This window comes from Ambystoma mexicanum, chromosome 10 (genome assembly GCF_040938575.1).
Source record: "Ambystoma mexicanum isolate Mex_15411 chromosome 10, UKY_AmexF1_1, whole genome shotgun sequence".
NCBI lineage: Eukaryota > Metazoa > Chordata > Amphibia > Caudata > Ambystomatidae > Ambystoma > Ambystoma mexicanum.
The window spans coordinates 1078681239-1078699604 of record NC_090932.1 but is presented as its reverse complement, the minus strand read 5'-3'; the positions used below and the strand labels follow the sequence as shown (position 1 = coordinate 1078699604).

Sequence of the window (18366 nt, the reverse complement as noted above, 5' to 3'; positions counted from 1 at the left end):
AACTCATAAAGTTTTTCTAGCATCGGCAGAGGACGCTGTGCATCCCCAGCATGCATTGCAGTGCATCCCTTGGGAGGGAAAAGCTCTGTTTATATCTTTTACAGTTCCTTTTAGCAGTCACAAGCATCGGGACTACTGTAACGAACTGATTTGTATTGTTGTCTTGCAAGTTCTAATTTGAGTGTTTACTGTGTGGGTTCCAGGTTCAAGTCCTGCTGCCAGGAAGGTGAATGGATGCCCACGGCTACGATGTCATTGGCCACCTTTAACCAAAGCGTGAGGCGCTGTCCTGTCCATCATGATAGGCAGAACTGCACAAGCTGCCATACTCCTTGGCATTCTTCTCAGCGTCAGCAATTGGCCAGTCTTGGCCTGCGATGGCCTCAGCCTTCTGCCATGGCCAGTTTCCTGTAGCTTATTTACTGGACGCTCCCGGGTCCGATTGGACGGCAGCCGCGTGGAAAACGAATGCCTGCGATTTCTTGACCGCTCCAAGCACCGTAGAGCTAGCAGACCGCTCCTCCACGCGCGCCGGGCCGGCGTCTGGATCCCCGAGGACACATGTCATTATTTCCACTCCACGCAATTATCTACACATGGCGCCTGTGAAATGATTTAGGGATTGTTCACATTTGCATAGACACAGAACTCCCAAATGACTCGAGTGCATGGCTGCCACTCCCATCCATGTTAGTTTGTTTTTGGGGGCAGTAAATGATGGTTGATGAGTCGAGTTTTCAAGCTGATGGAGGAAATTGCACTTCCACATTTAGAAATGTTATGCCCCTCCCCCCCCCACACTCCCACTGGTTGTATACTTGCCAACATGATCCATTCCAAGCTGTAGGTGCTTGCCCATTCCTGGTTTTTTCTTTGCATTCTGGGATTTGTAGTTCCACTTTTCCCATTATAAAACTCAGACTACAAGCCTCAGAATGCAAAGAAAAACCAGGACTGGATAAGCACCTACAGATTGGAATGGGCCATGCTGGCCACTATGTGGTCGCTGTGAAGGTTGGGAGTTCGACAGTACCTCAATGCGGCTCTTCATCAACCGCATCCCACTTTGGGGGTTTTCCTGGTTTTCTTCACCTGTCATGACCTTGCTTGCTGCCAGATAAGCCCGTGTGGGGTTTATAAACTGAACAGCAGCTGGGTGGCGTAAGGACAAAGCACAAGGTGGAGGGACATCCCTGCTCACGGGCTGAGTCTTTTCTGAGCACACATATGTTTGTGGCGGTGTCGCTCAAGAAGACACCTCCCGGACTGCGGATGCAAAGGAAAGCGAGAGCCTTCTCCAGTCTAAAAAAACACTAATAGGCATTTCGAGCACACATGTTGATGGTAAGGCTTGATAAAGCGAGCTCAGCACATTTTCTGGAGGCTGTGTTTTGGGGAGGGAGGAGTAGGAAGTGGGCAGGAATGACCATAGGGCATGGCCATAGGTAGTCAATGGGTGGGTAAATAACCAAGCACCACCTAGTAGCTGTGCACTCCTCCTCATATGACATTTCTCCTTAGCTGCACTCTAATGCAATAGTTTTGGCCTATAGCCAAAACTAAAAATGAGGCGCAGCTTGAAGCCCTAGGAAACGATTGTCAAATAGTGGACACTAAATATGTCATCACAAATTATGACAAAAATGGAGGGAATTAACCAAGAAGAGGTTGACGGTTAATGGACATGTTAGCGAAAAAGCTGAATGTAGTTTGAGGAAAGAGAAACACTCCTATTTGAAGTGGGACCAGAAGGCAGGCAAGTTATTGGCCTACAAGATGAACAAAATAGAGGCCTCATGTACGATTGTTTCAGGGAGAGATGATACTGGATGACTAATATGGGTTTTATCGACTATTACGAAAGGCATTATAAAATGAGCCACTCCCCCAGTGATATGCGAGCATTGATTTTGACCCTGACTCTTGGTCGTTACAGGGGAAGATAAAAACGGAGCTCTCCTGTGCTATTGCTCAGTGTGTGATATCCTTGCTTCAGTGGGCTAAGACACCACGCTTAGACAGAGTCTCTGTAGAAATCTACAATTCCTTTCACAAAGTGTTGGTTCGGTTTCTTGAGCAGGTGTTAAGTAAGGAGCTCCATACAAGTTTGAACACCACCTACCTCTCTGGAGTCCCCCCCACATGACCTTAATCCCAAACCAGTATAGATTTTAAAGACCGCAAAGGAAACTACCTGATGTGGTCTCGAGACTCATAGAGTTAGACCTATCAAGATTTGTGAATTCCTGCAATGACTTGGGCGAACTCAAGGATTTACTGGATATTGTAGACCTGCACGATTGGTCTCAGTTTGTTTTTAGGAGAGGGGACTTTTATTGTGTCGCACCCCAATGGGCAGCTGTAGCAGAGAAGCAGTGCCAAGTGTCCTCATCTTTTTTGGTGCCCTTTGTGTCCACAGTAAGTCTTTATCCCCTGGCTTACTTGTACACCCACCAAATAGTAAAATCATGTTCTCAGAATGATCATCCAACATGCAAATTCCCACCACTTAATTTCAATCTCCCGAGGTTTTGTCAGACATATTCATTCTGCATAGTGCATATCCTAAAAGCCTGACTGCATGGTACTGCCCAGTTCATTAAAGCATGGCCCTGAGCGCGGCGGTCCTGTAATGAGAGGGAGCGCAGCGCAGAGAGCCCTGCAGTCAGACCAGTAACACAACGGTCATCACAGCACTCCCGTGATGAGAGGGAGCGCAGCCCAGAGAGCCCTCAGCCAGAGCAGTAACATGGCGGTCATCACAGCACTCCTCTGATGAGAGGGAGCGCCGCGCAAAGAGCCCTGCAGTCAGAGCAGTAGCACGGCGGTCATCACTGCACTCCCATGATGAGAGGGAGTGCCGTGCAGAGAGCCGTGCAGCCAGAGCAGTAACATGTTGGTCATCACAGCACTCCCGTGATGAGAGGGAGCGCAGCGCAGAGAGCCCTGCAGCCAGAGCAGTATCACAGCGGTCATCGCAGCACTCCCGTGATGAGAGGGAGCGCCATGCAGAGAGCACTGCAGCCAGAGCAGTAACATATTGGTCATCACAGCACTCCCGTGATGAGAGGAAGAGCCGCGCTGAGAGCCCTGCAGCCAGAGCAGTAACACAGCGGTCATCGCAGCACTCCCGTGATAAGAGCGAGCGCCATGCTGAGAGCCCTGTAGCCAGAGCAGTAACATGTTGGTCATCACAGCACTCCCGTGATGAGAGGAAGAGCCGCGCTGAGAGCCCTGCAGCCAGAGCAGTAACACAGCGGTCATCGCAGCACTCCCGTGATGAGAGCGAGCGCCATGCTGAGAGCCCTGCAGCCAGAGCAGTAACATGTTGGTCATCACAGCACTCCTGTGATGAGAGCGAGCGCCATGCTGAGAGCCCTGCAGCCAGAGCAGTAACATGTTGGTCATCACAGCACTCCCGTGATGAGAGGGAGTGCCATGGTGAGAGCCCTGCAGCCAGAGCAGTATCACAGCGGTCATCGCAGCACTCCCGTGATGAGAGCGAGCGCCATGCTGAGAGCCCTGCAGCCAGAGCAGTAACACAGCGGTCATCGCAGCACTCCGTGATGAGAGCGAGCGCCATGCTGAGAGCCCTGCAGTCAGAGCAGTAACACAGCGGTCATCGCAGCACTCCCGTGATGAGAGCGAGTGCCGTGCAGAGAGCCCTGCAGCCAGAGCAGTAACGTTGGTCATCACAGCACTCCCGTGATGAGAGGAAGAGCCACGCTGAGAGCCCTGCAGCCAGACCAGTAACACAGCGGAACTCCCGTGATGAGAGCGAGCGCCATGCTGAGAGCCCTGCAGCCAGAGCAGTAACATGTTGGTCATCACAGCACTCCCGTGATGAGAGGGAGTGCCATGCTGAGAGCCCTGCAGCCAGAGCAGTATCACAGCGGTCATCGCAGCACTCCCATGATGAGAGCGAGCGCCATGCTGAGAGCCCTGCAGCCAGAGCAGTAACACAGCGGTCATCGCAGCACTCCCGTGATGAGAGCGAGCGCCATGCTGAGAGCCCTGCAGTCAGAGCAGTAGCACGGCGGTCATCACTGCACTCCCATGATGAGAGGGAGTCCGTGCAGAGAGCCCTGCAGCCAGAGCAGTAACATGTTGGTCATCACAGCACTCCCGTGATGAGAGGGAACGCAGCGCAGAGAGCCCTGCAGCCAGAGCAGTAACACAGCGGTCATCGCAGCACTCCCGTGATGAGAGGGAGCGCCATGCAGAGAGCCCTGCAGCCAGAGCAGTAACATGTTGGTCATCACAGCACTCCCGTGATGAGAGGAAGAGCCGCGCTGAGAGCCCTGCAGCCAGAGCAGTAACACAGCGGTCATCGCAGCACTCCCGTGATGAGAGGAAGAGCCGCGCTGAGAGCCCTGCAGCCAGAGCAGTAACACAGCGGTCATCGTAGCACTCCCGTGATGAGAGCGAGCGCCATGCTGAGAGCCCTGCAGCCAGAGCAGTAACATGTTGGTCATCACAGCACTCCCGTGATGAGAGGAAGAGCTGCGCTGAGAGCCCTGCAGCCGGAGCAGTAACACAGCGGTCATCGCAGCACTCCCGTGATGAGAGGAAGAGCCGCGCTGAGAGCCCTGCAGCCAGAGCAGTAACACAGCGGTCATCGCAGCACTCCCGTGATGAGAGCGAGCGCCATGCTGAGAGCCCTGCAGTCAGAGCAGTAACACAGCGGTCATCGCAGCACTCCCGTGATGAGAGGAAGAGCCGCGCTGAGAGCCCTGCAGCCAGAGCAGTAACACAGTGGTCATCGCAGCACTCCCGTGATGAGAGCGAGCGCCATGCTGAGAGCCCTGCAGTCAGAGCAGTAACACAGCGGTCATCGCAGCACTCCCGTGATGAGAGCGAGCGCCATGCTGAGAGCCCTGCCACCAGGGCTGCATGGATTTTGGTGCAGCCCTCCCTCTCGTTATGGGAGTGCAGCACTGAGTGCCCTGGCAGCTTATTCAAGAACAGATTCAATTAAGTTCAAACGTTTACCAAAACCAAGCACACCTATGACGATTGATGAAGGCCTAGCAGCTAGACAATCTGTGCAACATGTTCCATTTGGTGATTGATAAGACATTCTTAAACATCTTTTAAACTAATGAATACGTTTACCCATTGATGCCGGACAAGGTTTATATTTAAGCCAAACACTAAATAAATACGATAATGCCATGGAGATGAAGGTTGTATCATGCGGTCTCGATCCTTAGCCTTGACTTTGCCCCAGGCCCATAACTGTTACAGCCCTTTGCCCCTGGGCTGTAATGCCTGGTTGCGATCAAAGGGGGACGAGTTAAAGGTTATTAAAACAACATTATTGATGGGATTTTGGTAAGAGGGGGAAATAAGTGGTGTTTGGGGGCAACGCCCCCCAGAAAGAACAAAAAGAACAAAACCAATGTGGCTTTGGCAGCAGTTGCTGCCTTCGGCTGAGACAAGAGTGTCCGAGGACAGCAGCTGAAAGACTCCACTGGGAAGTCACTCTGCCCCAAGAAGTGTACAGTGTGACGAGTCACTTCTCTACAAACATGGGCGCACCCTGACTGGGCTCTCACAACACCACAATGGGCTGTTATTGCCCTGTGATGGAAGCCATAAAAGAGGTTGACATTTGAGTTTGGGTGCAACATCGTTTTTGAACCAATAGAGGAATCCAAAGATGCCCTATCTCAGGAACCTTTGAGGACCGCACAGGGCACGCTTATTAGCAGTGATAAAGAATTCGAAGAGCAATAAGTATTAGATTATTTGATTAAGTTTGCCAAAATATACCCCTCGTGCCAGATGCCTGCCACTTTTGGCTCCAAAGATGTTTTGGCCTACAACTCTCATCAAACCCAGCAAGCAGAATCAATAGTAAGGGATCATGGGAGTTCTAGTCTAAAGCACCTGTGGACCCACTGTTGCAGACCACTGGTTTATGCAAAATCCTGGCAAAAGATGGCTGGGCTATGGTGAATTTGGATCGACGGGGCCTCGAGAAGCCTGGTATGGCGGAGGGCAGTGTCAAACGTCAGGCAGTAATATGACGGAATGAATCCTACACCGAGCCCACCAGATTTCCAGAGGCAAGCTTGATATTGGACTGACCTTACCCCGAGCCTAGAAATGATCCCGGGCACATGCAGAGTCTCCACAATTTCCAGTGGCTTAGTCTTCATCTGAATTCTTATTTGCAGGATTTTGATATAAGCTTTTGATGAACAGACCAAACCTTTTCAAGAAACCTCAATTGAACACGTGCAGAAAGTTTAAATAGTAAATATGAACATGAGTAAAATGACCTCAAAACTATTTTTTCAGAGTCTTGCTGTTCCGAAAATAAAAAGTGTGCATGTCATTCCATGTTTATTTCTTTGTAGATTAGAAATAAACCACACAAATAAACCAGGTAAAAATGACCTTGCATGTAGGTTTATCAGAGGTTTTCTTGAGACCTTCGCTAGATGAGAAGACATATTTCTCTGCGTGTTCACTGTAAGGATGAATATTGTAACTTGTGTTATTTTTCGTGCCTCTGCCTGCGGCACTTGAGGAGTAAAATGTATATGTCTCGGTTCCCAAAGGTAAAAAACCAGAAACAAATATAATCAAGAAATTCTAGAGCAAAGCCACAGAGAGTCTGCAAAGTCTTGCACGTGTTGGGAAAGTGTGCGGAAATTCTTACGCATGTCTGCGGCCAAAGAACCTCCTAATATTTCTTTCACTGCACAGTGCCATAGTAGAGAATTGTCTCTGTGCATCAAACGTTCTATGAACCATTGCGCATTTTTTTGCTGGTGTACACTTTAATCAAGTTTATTTTAAATTGTTTTGCGACAAAATGTGGAGGCGAAGACCCCCCACAGCTGCTCCCTTCTACCCTTACCTCCCACCTCTATATATATATCATAAGCCCACTTACCACATGCATTTTGCCACAAAAAAGTGCAAAAAAAGCACTAAAAATACAATCAGCAAAAGTATAAATCGGCGAAAGTGGGCTAGACCGCATAAGGGCTGGCAGATATCATTTTTCCACAGCTTCATTCTTTCCTGAATTCTATTTGTGTGCATCATAGACACAGTTCTATTGTTTCCAGCAAGTTTTGACCCCTTTGCAGGAAAGATTTTATACAGAATCACATCACGAGCAAAATGATAGCCTCCAAACTGCCCACAGATGATATGCAACAGAATTCGATAAAGGCTGGTGGATCTTTTCTCTGATTTTCTGTTGCAGGATTTTCAAAGTAGTATTTTTGAGGGTTCCTAGTGACATTTTCGAATGTCATATTTTCAAAATGGCATTTTTTCGACACCAAAATGCCAACATTTTTTTTCGAATGTATTTTTTTAAATTAATTTTTTTCAAGACACTTTTTTACTCGCGAAACAAAAAAAACAAAATAAAAAAAAAATTCCGAATTTTTGTTTCTGCCATTTTTTTTCGACAAAATGGCATGTCGAAAATATTTTTTCGATAATTTAACTGGATACCATTTTTGAGTATGAGCCCATCACTGAAAAGCTTCTTGTGTGGAGAAGAGAGGCACATTTGCCAGAAACGTCTCTGAATAATTAATCGTGGCGGAAAAGGATGGAAAGATTACACTGCCAAGCAGGAGTCGGGTTAGTAAATCCTGATATTAATCCGTGTAATCTTTTTATATATTTCTGCTAGAATGTCTGCATTTCTTGTCCAAGTAGGATGAGTCAGAGCTCCTTCAGAGGCACTTCGAACTGTAGACATGCAACTTGCAAACAATCTCACAATGAGTGAGCCTGCGGCAGCTCCGCGCACAACGGCTCCATGAGGCTAGGAGTGGAGTGTGCATGGACTCTTGTGCGCGTTGAGGCTGCGCGGAAGTGCCACACTTGAGACCAGCCCAACCTCTTGTCTTTACGGGCAACTCTTTAGCCGCACAGATCGCAGGGCCTTGAATTCTCAATTGGTGTGGAAGGAGCTTGCATTGCTGATTAAATGGCCACCCAAAGCTGATACCCACCACCGGGAGGGGGGAGAGGACAGATATATAATTTAAAAATAAGGTCAAACCTGGCACTATTTTCAGCCAAAGATCGATGTGGATGATGAGTAGCCTTTATTAAGGCTGAGCCTATTGCTACATTAATTACATTCAGGGTATACAGTGTACGGGTATACGGGAGGATAGCTCAGGGGCAACGTGTTCGCCTTGGAAGCAAAACGACACGGAGCAACACAGGTTCCATCCCCGGGTCCACCCTTAGAAACCTCTGGGTATTAAGTGCATTATAAATAACCTATTGTATCATATTCACAATAAATATGTATGACACAATGTTCCACATTTGATGTATATCATTTGTAACTTTGTTGGTCAATTTGAAAACTTGTTTAGATTTTACTTTTCCAATGGGCTACAATCTCAGCCCGTCTCTGTATCTAAGACACTTTTGTGGTTGGAGTACCCGACCAGCATGTATTAGGTATGTCATCATGAATGTGGGCAGAGAGGTGTGCATTGTTTCGATTTAACAGTTCAACCACTAAGATAATGACTACTGAGCAAAATGCCTGATATTGGAAACTGCTGAGGGAAGGAAGATAGAATGGAAACTGCGGCTCCGCCCATTAACAACGTATAATGAGAAGCAAAACGTAATGGATGGGTCATCCGGAAAAACACTGATCAAAGTTCTAACCAGATGAAACAATCTGTGTTTACACAATACATTAGAAGTGTATGTATTTCAGAACCACTGAATGCAGTTATTGTGCCTGTGAGAAAATTGCACCAGTGCAAACGTGCATTGAAACCACACATAGTTGCACATGCAGAATTTTGGCACTTCTGCCAATAAAATGTGCATTGCGCCATTGCACAGTTTCTGTAATTTGATCCAGCTTCCATGCTGGAAGTCATGATTTAATTCCCTAAAGAAGATTTTGTCTTAATCCTATTTCCAAAGGGGGCTGTTTGAGATGAACTGTTTGTTGTCAGGCTGATTACTCACCAGGTAAATTATTTTGTTTAAAAAAAATTGGTGATGACTTACGTATCTCTATAGGTGTTTTTGAAAAATAACGCGAATGTTACTGAACAATGGTATTTACACATTGCTGGTTGAGCACGTTTTAGGGCGATTCCTCATGATTTAGGAAAGATCATTTGTTATTTCACAAAGAGTAGGACTTAGATCACACCTCAGTTATTATAACCAATCTAAATTAAACATTAATTTGTAAAGATTAATTTCCAATTAATAGTCTTTATTCTGGTACATACCTTTATTTTTCACTACACATATTTATGGGGGACTGCTCACGCTATGATTTGCTAAAGGGACATATCTTAATCAGGAGTGACCAATTCCTGTAGTGTATTTCCCGTGCTATTCGCTTTTTAACATTTGACGTATCTTCTTGGGATACTGCCACTTCTGGTAGTGGAGTTCCCAACCTATTCACCCTTTGCCACTGCGATGCTTGTTCATCAGGGACTACCACTTCCACTGCTGGACTGTGCATGAGATTCCCTCTGGTGATGGCACTTATTTTAAGGGAATCTACCACATCCTAAGAGGAATGTGCCATGCGGTTCACCATCTGACATTCAGCAAATCTTTCTCCAAATCTACCACGTCCTGTGTTGGATTTCCCATGCATTTTTTTGTTCTGATGTTGGGCCATATCATTAGTGGACACTACCACGTCCTGGTAGTCTCATGCTTTCCACTCTTGCACTGGGGCATGTCTTTATTGACATATGACCCCTGCTATTCATGTTCAAACATTGGGACTCATCTGTATGAGCTGCTGCCACTTCCTCTGGTGGATTTCCCAGGTTATCTATTCTCTGACAGTGGAACATACTTTTATCAGCGATTACAAATAATTGTGGTAGCTTTCCTGTGCTATTCACTCTCTAGCGCTGGGACCTATCTTTAGTAAAAAAAATATGTACAGTACATGCAGCTAAATTCTTCAGGTAAGTCCTTTATTCAGTTACATTTTTAGGTAAGAACTATTTACGTGTAGGCGACTGTTTCAACCAGTCCTGGGTGGAATACCCCAAGGCAGGGCAGATTGAAATAATCATGTTCCAAATAGAATCTCACACACTCTGACATCTGTAAGAAACCGGAAAGTGCGCTCACCTCCACTCCCCTGGGATATTCTGTTTAGATGGCGAAGGGAAGGGCCATCGCACGTGGATCCCAACCCTGGGGGTGGATAAGTGAGGGAGATCACTTGAGTGGAGGGTCCTTGGGGATTGGAGACAGGGTACCTGATGGCGAGAAATGGTATACCCTCTTTCCTGTGATTAACCTGCCCTCCCCTCCCTTTGCCTTTATGTGTTATTGCCAATCACATTCCGTCATCCCTTATACATTTCCGTTAAGTACTGGGAAGAAGAGGCAACTAGGAGCAATGCAGATTTCCGATTGTAAAAACCACTCTGGTACTGTGACAAAGAAGAGAGGTTCAGAGGCATATAGCTATGAAGATCAGGCATGTCACATTAAGGGAGTTATACAAGGTCAGGCAATTAGGAATACCTTGTTTAACCTTCAACCCATTAGTAATCAGGGAGCATATAAAAGTAGCGTGCAGAACCAAAAAGAGGAAGGCGTGAGCGGTGCAGGGCGTACAGATGCTGTGACCGGAGGAGATGAGAATCCAGGAAGGGTCATAACAAGGGGTGAGATGCAGGAACGCAACAAAGATCCTGGGCGTCCCGCCGAGAGTGCCGTGCAGGACTGGGAGCCCTTGAGAGGGAAGGCGGAGAGCGACCGAAGTTGAGAAGCGGAGGCGAAGCCCAGCAGGAAGGCCGGTGTGCACAGACTGAAGCTCATTGCGAATGGATCTGCAGCACAGTAATTTCTGTGGTCACTCGGAACTCCGGGGCACTCTGTAAAAGGATTTGAGAGAATTTTGGCAGTATGGATAGTTGAGGTTAGGCGCCCTGACAAAGAATAAGGTGTGTAGAGGCTGCAATTGGAAGCCAGTTATGGTCACCCTGCCAGGTGGCTACGTCAAGGGATTGTTAAGAGTGGGTTTGCTAATGCTAATTGACAATGCAAGGCTAAGAACGATCGTGTATGCGCAGAATGGTCACCCAGTATGTTATGTAATTACAGGGCAGTGATTGCCACATTCAAAAACCAGATGAATTACCTTGTAAGGGCTTGAATAGGAGAATTGAATGCTAAAGAGAAGACGAATATAGCCCAAATAAGGTTGGATGATCCAGAATAATGTTTCTGCCTAATAAAAAATCGATTATTAACTCATATAGAAAAAGACAGTTAGAATTAAAATCCTTACCTATAGAGTATTGCAATTAAGGACTTCAAAAATACAATGTGGGTTCACAGGCTCCACTGCAAATATAAAGCATTTATAAATTGTATTGCTTGTTACCTTTAATTGTGTATGCAAAACTATTGAAATTAAAGTTAGTATAGGCGTGCGCCCACATACCTATATAGTTGCAATTGCAATTGGACTCTTAAGATGAAAAGAAGGCAACTGTGGAAAGCGTCAAGAGCAGCATGGAAGCAGCATCACATGCAAGGGGAGACAAAAACAAACCACCCGAATTAGTGGTGCTAACCGGACCTCATAATAGAAGAATGAGGTAGTCACGTGCGCATGGCACCTGCTTGATACTAGTCTGCAGGGGTCTGCGCAAAAGACTAGACTTACCGGCGTTTCCGCACATAGTAGGGGTAACAGGAGCCTCGCGTGTGCACATGGCTACTCCTATATTAGTAAAGTGCATGAAGCGTTACTGCCCATGAATTGGATGTGTGCACAATTCATGGCAGCAAACCCACTCTTAACAATCCCTTGACGTAGCCACCTGACAGGGTGACTATAACTTGCTCCCAATTGCAGCCCCTAGACACCTTATTCTTTGTCAGGGCGCCTAACCTCTACTATCCATGCTGGCAAAATTCTTTCAAATCATTTAACTTTGGATAACGAGGATTGGCTGCCAGACCATTATTTACCAAAATTATAATTAGTCATGGCTCAAGCAGCAGAATATATATTAACACGTGAAGATGATATTAAGGCTTTATTTGCACCAAGGGGTTCAACCCTGAACCCGTTTAAGAGACTTACTTCGGAAACTGAGGATCTCAGATCTAAATTCATTTGATTAGAACGCCTTAGTATAAAAGAGATCAACAAATTCTGGGAACAAACTACTCTTACTCATTATCTTCAAGAAAATAAAATTCCACGTGGGCTTTGTACATTAATTTTGCCAGATTTTGAGGATCCCGAAGATGGAGATTTAGCAACCGAATGGGAATCCAATTTAACAGCTAGCTCCAATGACATGCTTAAGTTATTAATAGAGCACGCTAAACGAGATCACGCACAAATTGTAGTTCAGATTGACGCAGTTAAAGAAGAGATTGCCCTCTTCGATGCACCAAGCGTAACCATTGATACAAATTTCAAAACATTATATACCAGGTTATGCAGACATCAGGATGAGGTAAAACTCTGTAAATCTTGTAAAATTTCAAGAGATGATAGGGACTACCGGGATAACAGGGTTTACAACTATCAACCCAAATATGATGAGGTGTCCAAATCTAGAAGTAGCAGTCTGGCGTCTTCACCAGCTAGCTCTGATATAGAAAGCGAAAGTGAAAAACCAAGTACAAGCCGAGCCCCTGTTTCGGCGACACCAGACAATGACTTGACATCATTAGATGATGAGAGTCCAGAAGTTTCCGAACCTCAGTCAGATGTACTTAATAATACTTGTCCTTCACCTTTTTTAGAACAAATACGCCGTTTCAAAAAAGGCAATCGGCAAGCAGCAATTGCTGCCATGAAAAAAGTTTTGTTTCAAATCCCACCTGCTACAAATACCTTAACCCCAGGCCCAAATACAGGGGGACAAGGGGTGGCAAACCCAACAAGAGGAAACGCTCCACCACCCTAGCGGAGAGTAACTTGTGCATCATATCAGCTACGGCTTAGGTATACCCATTTTTTGCCACTAATTGGCTCCTCGTCTCCCATTTGATTCGCAATTAATGCAGGAGTTAGAAATTCTTTTCTTTTAATATCAGCCCATAAGAAGTTTGCTATTCAGCTTGTCATTCAGCCCATAATGAAGCACTACTCTCAATACGGTCGCCTGTATGCGCCATGCTTCCGGGTTCTGCGTGGCAGTAACACTTCATGCACTTTATTAATATAGGAGTAGCTGCGCACACACGCGAGGCTCCTGTTCCCCCTACTACGTGCGGAAACGCCGGCAAGTCTAGTCTTTCGCGCAGACCCCTGCAGACTAGTATCAAGCAGGAGCCATGCGCATGTGACTACCTCATTCTTCTATTATGAGGACCGGTTAGCACCACTAATTCTGGTGGTTTGTTTTTGTCTCCCCTTGCATGTGATGCTGCTTCCATGCTGCTCTTGACACTTTCCACAGTTGCCTTCTTTTCGTCTTAAGAGTCCAATTGCAATTGCAACTATATAAGTATTTGTGCGAACGCCTATACTAACTTTAATTTCAATAGTTTTGCGTACACAATTAAAGGTAACAAGCAATACAATTTATAAATGCTTTATATTTGCAGTGGAGCCTGTGAACCCACATTGTATTTTTGAAGTCCTTAATTGCAATACTCTATAGGTAAGGATTTCAATTCTAACTGTCTTTTTCTATATGAGTTACTAATCGATTTTTTATTAGGCAGAAACATTATTCTGGATCATCGAACCTTATTTGGGCTATATTCTTCTTCTCTCTAGCATTCAATTCTCCTATTCAAGCCCTTACAAGGTAATTCATCTGGTTTTTGAATGTGGCAATCACTGCCCTGTAATTACATAACATACTGGGTGACCATTCTGCGCATACACAATCGTTCTTAGCCTTGCATTGTCTAATCGATTTTATACTTTTCTTTTTGTTTTTATTTATCATGTTTGTCAATTGTTCCCAACGTCCTTGTCAATACTTTATATCCTTTTCATGCAATTTACGCCTAATTGATGAAGTTAACGATAAAGGAAACACAGCCATGTTACTCCTCCTTGATCTGTCAGCGGCCTTTGACCTGGTGGACCATGTAGGTCTATGCAAACACCTAGCATCGGCGGCCCACTTTTCAAGTGAGGCTATAGCCTGGGTCCAATCATTTCTTGATAACAGAAGCATGAGAGTTTTCTCCACGGCAGTCTCTGAAGACCCAATCATAATAACCTGTGGATTCCCCCAAGGTTCATGTGTCTCGCCCACTATGTACAATATCTTCACTAAGCCTCTATTTGATAAATTGGACAGGCTGGTTATCACTTACACAAATTATGCAGATGATACCCAGATCCGCATCCCCCTTATGGGCAATTTTACATCGGATATAGCTTTAGTGAACAAAATCTACATCCTTACTCAGACATGGATGGCAACCCACGGCCTCTGCCTGAATGACGATAAAACAGAGATACTAATCCTTGGTTCAGCCAACAACCTAAAAAAACGTAACGATAACTACAATGCCTTCAACATCGACGGCAACATAATTACAGTGGCCAAAGAAGTGAAGACTCTGGGCTTCTACTTGGATTCCACACTCTCCCTAAGAAAACAAGTAAACTCCTTGGCCTCATCCACTGCCTACACCGGCAACCTTATCAAAGCATGTAGACCCTTCCTCTCACCAGCTAGCTGTATCATCTTGGAAAATGCCCTCATCCTCTCAAAGTTGGACTACTGCAACTCACTTTATGCAGGTGGTAATAAATCTATCACAAACAAATTACAAACTCTGCAAAAAATGTGCTTAGAATGGCCCTAAAACTACTAGAGAGCGCATCTCCAACGCCAGAAGACACCACAATTGGCCAAATTCACTGATCGGATCCTCCTCATAATGGTCACTTTAACCTTTAAATGCCTAAACAACGCAGCACCTCCATACCTGAAGGCAAGAATAACCAGAAAACCCTCTACACGCCCAACTAGAACAGTCAATTCCTAATGTCTCCAAATCCCCAGATTCTGCCTACAAAAAATAGGGGGAAACAGCTTCCCTGTAAAAGCAACTCAGCAATGGAATGCTCTACCAGTTGAGTTAAGAAGATACCAATCTTACAATAGCTTTAAGCGCAACACCCGCAAATGGCTACGCCACAAAGACCTATAACCTATAGCTACATATCGCTCTCTACTCTACTCTCTCTGTCTCAACTAGCAATGATGCACTAACGATTATTACCTATGCACATGCATATTCCTGTAAATATGCAAACTGTAAATTATTCTGTAACTACCCTTGCACATGTACATACTTGCAAATGTGAATTGTACCTTATTTGCACCTGTATATACTCATCTATGCAAATGTAACAAAGCCATAAGTAACCTTGTCATGTTGTGTGCCTAGCTACCTAAGGGTTTAATGCGCCCTATAAATAATAAACAAATAATAATAAACAAACAAACAAACAAACAAACAAGGGGTGAGAGATTGTAGAGACGAGGCACCCTATGGAGTGAAAAAGAATACCAATGCCCCCCTCCTTTCCCCTGAAGATGAGGGGAGTAAGAAAACATAGTGAGAGGAGACAGAAAAGAAGCATGGGTAACAGTGTTATCTGGAGATCCCTTCAGTGAGCCCTCAGATCCCAATGATCACAGTTCTCAGGCAGGATGATGTACCTTCTTCAGGTCCCAAGCAAGGTCGCACAGGATCTCCTGTGATGGGCTTCCAAGGATAATGTGATGGAAGGGCAACATCTCTGGCACCTTGGCCAAAGATAACAGTAGTCACAGTCTTGTCCCTCACGGAATGGGGAGCTCACATGAGCGACCTCACGATTAGCGGTCTTTGGTCCCCATCACAATCATAGCTACACATAAATCTGTTAGAGCTGAGGGTATTCAGACTGGCGGTGATGGTCTTTTTGCTGTCCATGCAGGGAAAGAATGTCTTGATAATGACAGACAACACAACGGCTGTGCATTACTCAACAAAAGAGGTGTAGGGATGACTATCACTGTGTAGGGAAGCAATGAAGATCTGGTTTTGGGTGCTACAAAAAGTATCTCTCTTCTGCTGTTCACCTAGCCAGAGAAGATAATATGATGGCGGACGATCTGAGCAGGCAGAGCACAATCTCCCACGAGTGGGAGTTCGTTAATGAAGTCCTTATAGAGATCTTTGCCCTTTCGGGAACCCCTCAAGTAACTCTGTTTCCAGAGAATTTTCTCAGAGAGGAGCTCTGGTAGACACTCTGAAATTTCTACTCCTGTACACGTTCCCACCAGTCCCCTTCATTCCTCATGTAATCAGGAGGTTGAGGAAGTTCGGGAAGTCTATGATTACTCTGGATTGAGCCAGGGGGACATGGTACCTGGAATTTCTAGACATGTCCATCTGCCCTCCATTCCGTCTTCCCAAGATAGTGGACCTACTCTCACAAGAGGGAGGTTGTCTTCTTCATCCAGAAATCAGAACTCTGAACCTTCATGTCTGGTTTCTAAGAGGTTAAAAGGCAAAGATCGGGATCTCCCAGAAGAGGTGATGGAGGTGTTGCTTTTGGTCAGAAGCCCAGAAACAAAAGCAAAATGCCGCTGCTATCGGAACAAGTTTGCAGCTGGTGTAGAGCTAAAGATATTGATCCTTTCACTTGCAATACACCTGCAGTGCATTCTTTCCTCTGCACTTAGCCCATCAAGTGTTGCAAGTGGCTACCGTCAAGGGATACCTGGCGGTGTTATCCATTTTAAAAAACATTCCAGAGCAGGGCTCTTACTTTATGTTATGTTTATGTTTATGTTTATTCATTTTGTATAGCGCTTTAATCCAAAGCGCTTTACAATAAAACAACAAGATACAATAATGGAAGAAGCAAGTTAACAAACATGAGACAAACCAGCGTAAGTATATGTAAAACAGTTTCCTTGGATATTGGAGATGAGGGAAAAGTGAGAAGGAAGGGAGAAGGGGTAGAGAAGGAAAGGGGAACTTTAAGATGCCAAATGTCATTTAATTCCTGAAAGGACTGACTATTTTCCCACTAGTCCGTTTTCTGGTCCCGTTCTGGGATTTGAACCTGGTATTAACCTTCTTAATGGGAGCACCATTTGAACCTCTCCAGTTATTAACAATGAAAACAATCCTTTTGGTAGCCATCACTTCTGCTTGCAGAGTGAGTTACAAGCCCTGTCATGTAAACCAACCTTTACAATATTTTTCAAGGAGAAGGTAATTTTGAGGGTTAGTCGCTCCTTTCTTCCCACGGTTGTGTCTGAATTCCATCTAACGCAGAAAATAACTTTACCAGCTTTTTATCCACCTCCTCACTGATCTAAGGATGAAAATAGATTACACAGGCTTGACCCGAAAAGATGTCAGGTAACATGACCAACCATGTATTGGTTATACCGGCCACTGGCTGGGCCAAACCATGACAGAACAAACATTATCGTGTTTGATAATTCTCTGCGTTGTTGGGTGCTACTCCATTGCAGGAATAGATGCTTCTGAAAAACCTAAGAGCCCATTCCACCTAAGGTGTACCAATGCACAAAGCAATGCCGCAATGTGGTCCTCACTACACACTTTCTCAAAGCATTATTGTTTGGACACTCTTTCGGGCCAGGACACCCACTTTGGAAAAGCGGTTCTACACAATATTATGTGTTAATCAGAATTCCCAAAAAGTCCACTTCTCAACCTCCATCTCCAAAACTGCTATGACATTCTATCCAAAATGAGGAATCTGTGGGAGGACACAATCCATTAGAAGAACAAATTACTTTTGCCTGGTAATGTTCTACTGGATGTTCCTTCCACGGATTCTTCATTGCACTTCCAGCCTACCCCTCTGACCGTGGGTGCATTTTTAATATACTTCTCTCTTTTAATGCCCATGCAGGTTATCTAATTCTCAAGTTGGCTGTGCAGAAAGAGGGACAAACTAAGAGCTGAGGCAACGGGCGCAGTGCATACTATTCCTACTGTCATCAATGTCACATCCGGATGCAGCAATGGTATCTGTCGAGGGACATCGACTCGATGCCCCACAGTGCCCTCTGCTGTCAGAATTCTTTTCCAAAACAGGATATGGATATATCACAAATGCAGACTCCGTGGGAGGAATATCCAGTAGAAAGAATATTATCATGGGTAAGTCATTTGTTCTTCCCACTTTACTCATTCTATAACAGTTGGACATACCTTTTATCGTAGATTGGAAGATCCTATGGTGGATTTATCATGTTATTTATGCTATAACATTGAGACCTATCTTGATAGATCCTATGGAGAATGCCCTATGATATTCATGCTCTAACGCTGGGAAATAGCTTTATTAGAAACTTCCAGATCATATGGTGGATTTCCCATGAAATA

The 18366-nt window shown here is 45.2% G+C and overlaps 1 protein-coding gene across 1 annotated transcript in view; it reads right to left on the bottom strand.

The window, feature by feature from the left end:
- Window positions 1-18366, bottom strand: part of ANTXR1 (ANTXR cell adhesion molecule 1) — a 655342-nt gene that overhangs the window by 65760 nt on the left and 571216 nt on the right. The gene's annotated exons all lie outside the window — the stretch shown is intronic.